Here is a 6160-nt window from a genome sequence, read left to right as displayed (position 1 = left end):
TTGTGATCGGTCATTATGTATTTGAATTTCAAATTTTCTGGGTCTGTATGAACATTTAGAGGATGCGATTGGACGGCAAACTCCTTATTCTTGTTCGTGGACTAGTCCGGCCCATGGACTGATGTCGTGCCCGATTTAAGTGTCGGTGTTGGAGATGCCCTAAAGATATTTTCAGCATCACATGGCTGATGTGGCAACTACCTCAAATCACAGAAAGAAAGAAAAAGAATCCAGCAACTTTATTTTAGTTAGCAGCCCACGTTTTGTCAACTACATTGGTCCAATTCGATTATCTTTGCACGTACCCAGTGAAGCTCGTGGGAGGTGTGTTGACTTGGGATAGCTTGTCAAAACCAAAGGGTGCATGCACTTGGTCACTTTGAGGTTCACCATCACAATCAAAATCAAAATACCACTGGCAGCAAAAGCCAAAAAGGCAAACTAGACTGAAATTTCAAGATCACCGGCGCTGCATCCATGAGAGAAAAACAGTTGCTTTTTCGTGGGAGAAAAACTGTTGCTAGGCGCAGATTTATCATCTCTGTGATAACGAGGTGCATGCCTCCGGATGGATTTTGATTGGATTCTCCGTGATTTTTAACATTCACGCACGGAACACAGGTTTATCCCAAAGGATGCACCGCCTGGAAAACATAGCTCCGTACGTAGGAGGTGGGTCCGAAGTAACAGTCTGCATGGAACACTTTTTTTTTATGGAACAAAATTTTGGTTTTTGAGAAATCCTGCATGGAACATAATTATATTTTTTGAGACAAGCATGGGAAATTTTTGTTTTGTGATCAACATAAAAAAAAGAGTTTTTGAGATCAACATAAATGAATGTAGATTTCGCAAAAAAGAAAACATAAATGAATGTAGAACGGGAGCGTACCCTCGAAAAGAAAAAAGGACACGAGCAGTCCGTATATGTGTTTCCAGCTCGCTTCGTATAGTTGGGCCGACTCCTCGCAGAAAGATATTGGGCTGACAAGCTGACGATCTAGCTTTCACGCAGATGCGGCCCACTTACCGTTTGGTGCGGTTCCGCGGTTCCTGGCGCTTGCGGAACGCAGCACAGCACCCTTGTTTAGTACCACCTCGCCCAGCGAGAGACGTGCCGACCGGTTTATAAGCCTCAGCGTTGTAACCTTGTTGTCCCTTCGGGGACATTCGATAAAATTGGAACGATACAGATTAGCATGGCCTCTGCGGAAGGATGACACGCACAAATTGAGAAATGGTTCAATTTTTTTCGAGATTTTGCGCGCTGGTCCCTGTCATCTCGCACGTCAGCCCCGGGTATTTTCTCGTGTGTGCTTTCCGAGCTCATTTGTCTTACAGATGGGCCCTTCCGCTAGTGCCTTTCCTCCCAACGAAGCCCTTGAGGAGGCTGCTTTGCTTTTGTGCTTGCACATTTTGCAGTTACGTCCTTGTCTATCTTTTTTCATTCGACATATGCTTGATCCCTGTTGTTTTCTTTTGCACATGGATATTATTATTACTTTTTACTAATATACTATTTATACGAATATTTATATTTATGACGGCATGGAATATAATCTATATTTCGTTCTTGTAGTATTTTCACAAATTATACAATGTGTAAATATGTAGCTTATTTTATGTTGATAAAAGTAATTACCTTTCTTACATCCATTATGTCCACCTTTTTTGTTCACGATCTATATAATTTGCCAATGTCCACCTTTCTTTTGTTCATGATCTATAATTTGTCTATTCATGTATATCGATGTCAAGAAAACCGTCGGGGCATTAGGCAAATGTTTTTTCCTAATCAAAAACATTATTTTCATAGCTCCAAAAACTCTAAATATAAGTGTACATATACATTTAGATGTGTAGTATGTAGGCTTACAAATTTTCATCAATGTACATTTTCATATCTGGTGTCTGCAAAAGAGACAAATACGTGGATTAAAATGGGCCAACATTTTGTTGTTTTGGGCCAGGATTTTGTCCTTCTCTGTAGCATACAATTCTTCTATTTTAATGAAATTTTATTCCTTAAAAGATGAAGTTCTATAGCCTTTGTGACATTTTTTAAACATTTACATATAGATGTAGATTTTTTTGAAACTTTAAATAGCCTTTATGATATTTTTAAAGACCGGGTTCACTGGCGTCCAATAGCCAAAAACCTCACTCGTATAGACTCGCACGTTCCTACCCTTATGTTGTGCTGAAATGGTCCTTTTGCATACAGGCAATCAACTTGTTCTTTTCCTCCTCTGACTTTCAAGACCTAGCCGGCGGCGGCTCATCTTCCTCTACTTCCTAGCGAGGGGCTTTCCCCTCCATTTGTCGCTCAGACGATGGGATCGGGCGGGGACTCCACGAATTTGGTTTGGCGGTCTTAGGGTTAGAAATAAATTAAGATATTTCTCCTATCAATGGTGGCGAGACGATGGTGTCGTTGTCGATATGGAATAAGGTCTTCCCGCCTCGTCCTCATTTCAGCTGTGCTTCTTCGTATCATCGGGAGGCATGTGGAGGACTGTGTGTCCCCAGATCTGGTTCTTTGAGTCTGACTTTTCCTTTTGCAGGTCTATTTTGGTGGCGTTATCTTGCGGAGTTGACAACATGGTTGTACGTCGTGGTTCTCCAATTCCAATCCTGACCACCGAAGGTTGACTAACCTCAGTATAGTCAGGGAGTGTGTGAGATTAGTATTCCTCGAGTCCATATGGCCGCATCTGAGGGTGTTCTGCATGCCCTCTTCGGCATTTTCTTCTCCGCGGAGACGATTTGCTATGCAGATCACGATCACTAGCTTCTTATGATCGATCTACATCTATTACTTCCTAACCGCTGCTTCTAAAAGTTGTCATGGGTTTCAACAACTTTACTCCGCTCAGACGGAGGCCCAAATGCGGTACTGAGCTTTGCTCATGTCATGTTGCCAATGAATGCACGAGGAAGAAGACTTCGGCACCCCCAAAATTTTGGAGGTATCTTTTATTTTTTGTAAAGATGTTTTTCTAAGGGTATTTGCTACTTAATATATGATATTTGGCCTTCTCACAAATAAGAGAGAAATGATCATTTTCGCATGATAGCTAGGCATAACTTTTCTTCTTCACCCATGAATCAGAAATTTGGGTGTCCTCTCAGCGATTTGGACGGAGTAGAAGACATATACACCCACTTTAAAGTTTATATTTATTTGCAACTGTGGTTTATAAGTGATCTTGTTTTCATAAGTATTTCTCTTACCTAGAGAGTATACCTATTGTTGTCTGATTATCTCCGGTCTGTTTTGTAAGAGGGCTTCCTTATTACCTTGTATCGTTTAGCCATGTACGTTCTTCGTGCTTTATTTATGAAGCAGGACAAGACCCTGTTTCATGCATAGAGTATACCCTCAGTCCTATTAATGTTTGAGTCGATGGTGACGATCCGTCTGTTAACCCATCTCCCCATAGAAGATAGGTTCCCGTGCTAGTGAGCTATCTCTTCGTGATCAACAAATTTGTTTTTGGAGGCATAATTTTTGTTGTATGTATGGAAAATATGCCAAATGATAACTTGTTATTAATTTCTAACTGAAGGTCAGTTTTGTGCCTCGCAGAAAAAAGTCAGTATAGTCAGTTAGAACTTGATACGTATGTTAACCTGGGAACTGAGCTTTAGCTAGTATATGCTTTTTTTGAAACCTGGACTGTAGAACAATCGTTCTACGATTAATTTTATATATCAATTAAGAAAAAAGATATTACATCATACTAGTAGTCTAGGTAGTCCTAACCAATACCAGCTCTTGGAATCATAAAGATAAAATTACAGATAGTATATGCAGGTATTGTTTCCAACATTCACAACTTCATCCTCGCTCACAGCCCACGTTTTGTCGACCTCATCGTTGGTCCAACTCGACCACCCTTCCAAGAATCGAATAAAATCACACAAGGTCGGCTGGCTGCCTGTCAAAATCATGGGTGCATGCACCTGCACTTGGAGGAACCCTCGCCATCACAATCAAAATACCGCAGGCCGGACCCAACGTACACCAGCTGGAACCAAATTCCGGAGGCCATGGGGCCGCCCTCTAGAGCCAGAATGCTCCCAACACAGTGATCCTTTCTCTCAAGTTAAACCTAACCTAGCCTAGCTTAAACGTGGCCACAAAGGCTAGACACTGCGCAACTGAAAGAAACCAGAGCACTTCGACGACATTGCCAAAGTGGCCACTGGATGTTTATTCAAGCACGTTTATGATGCTGCTTTTGTTAGACAAGCCATGGCCCGCATGGCTTTCCTAGCATCCTTTAATTACCTAGCCCACTTCTTAATTGGGCCCTTTTTCTAGGAGAAGAACTAGTCATGTCTTTTGGGTAGAGCTTTCTTTTTATTTTCCATCGATTAGGTTATCGCATTATGCCGCCCGGTAGTTAAGCATAGATAAATTTCCATTGGTAGCTACTATGTAGTTTGCTTGTAGACATCCAAAACGAACTAGTTTCTTGGTCTTGGCACAAAATGAGCTAGTACCGAATGCAGATTTTGCGCATCTAGCCAGTGGTGATCAGTGTTCTAAGAAACGCTAGAAAGGCGAGGTGGGGGAATTAGGCGAGCTGCTTTCCAAAAGATAACATTAGTTTGGTTTCATGGAGATTGTGGTCACTGTTCTAAGTTCTAACATGTTGTCATCTGACCCTATTTTTAGGGTTGTATTGTGTCTAATGTGGTGATTAGAAAGCAGTTTGTGGAGGGCAGAAAGAGAGGAGAAAACCGGCTGCTTAGCAAAGCTCCTTTTCAGCATCACGCAAAGAGAGCCACAAATGCCTTTACTTTAGAGTGATGGACGCACCATAGGATCTGAATTAAGTCAAAAGAAGCTACTACTTAATTAGCGGAGGAGAGGTGTGGCACGCTCTCAACTCTGATTGCTCGGAAGTTTCCAGCTCCACTTGTATATGCCGCCTTGACATTTCAATCAACTTAACTGGATTTCCCTCTTTTGTTAATTAACTAATTTCTGTACACTGTGTGTCTGTATGTGGGGCATGGGCCGACTCATGCATGCAGAAATTGGTGGCGTGCCAGGATTAGGAAGAAAAAAGCTCACATACTGTGGTACCTGAAGAGCTACTTGCAGTGCTCCTAGTGGCGATGAGAGGAAATTAGTTGGAGGAGCTGGTAGAGCAATTTCAGAGGGAAAGTAAACAATAACCCACTGGTGCAGTTTTAGTCTTGAGAATTGGTGGTCAATTGGGACACTCATGCTAATGCATAATCCTTTGTTGCTTTACCTTTATTTTTCTCCAGGCATTTTCTCTTCTTGGTCTTATCTTTTTCTAACACCAAACTGTTTTGGGTTGACCGATGTAGCCACCGCTTAGATCACGCGAAACTAATAGTAACAAAGGAGGACAGGAGGGATAATGGATCGAATTTTATTAAATCAATCCTTATCCACGAATATTGCTTAAGTATGACAAATTTGAAGTTTCAAAAATATGTAATTTGACTAAAGTTCATGCCGACAGTTAATTAATGAAACTCAAATATGTTGAAAAATAAACGATGTAAGCGAAGTTTGTTTCCTTTTTAACGAAAGCAAGACAATTGGCCGCTAATATGTAAGGCGCATACATATCTGATACTAGTATTCTTTTTGTCTTGTCTTTGTTGAAGATGGTGAAACATGTGCCATGTATAAGTAACAACTTTGTATATACAAAGGCCCCTTTTCGTTGTATGAGGCGTAGTGAAATACTTCATGATTATTTTCTGCTTGTCGATCGCCCCCCTATAGATGTTATGTTGAAGATGGTGAAACATCTGTCGTGTACTTAACAACTTGTCAGTACGGGTCTCCGTTTTATACTGTACATATAACAGATGAATGGTGAGATACTTCCTCAGTTCTTTTCTGCTTGTTGATTGAGACACACGCTTGACGCATTCGCATGGTTTGCAATGCATACTAATTTTGATGATTAATTACCAGTTCACTTCAATAAGAACTTGGAGCTACATTTGATGGTAAATCTACTCTCTCGCCATTTTTATACGGCGAACCTAAATATTCATACATAAGGCGACGAGGGTCAAATAAACGTCGACTACACCAATTATGATACTGGCACCTGTTTCGTGCATTTCAGAACTGATGCCTATATGTCTTTTTCATTCTTTT

At 41.0% G+C, this 6160-nt stretch overlaps 1 non-coding gene across 1 annotated transcript; it reads left to right on the top strand.

Annotated features, from left to right (window-relative positions):
* The first annotated feature begins 1154 nt into the window (after positions 1–1154).
* Positions 1155–1252, top strand: LOC119304470. The gene has a single exon (XR_005148294.1). It is a non-coding gene; the product is annotated as a U6 spliceosomal RNA (small nuclear RNA).
* Positions 1253–6160: the final 4908 nt, after the last annotated feature.

The sequence above is a fragment of the Triticum dicoccoides genome, chromosome 5A (assembly GCF_002162155.2).
Source record: "Triticum dicoccoides isolate Atlit2015 ecotype Zavitan chromosome 5A, WEW_v2.0, whole genome shotgun sequence".
NCBI lineage: Eukaryota > Viridiplantae > Streptophyta > Magnoliopsida > Poales > Poaceae > Triticum > Triticum dicoccoides.
The sequence above is the reverse complement of the archived record's forward strand: the minus strand, read 5'-3'. Positions and strand labels throughout refer to the sequence as shown.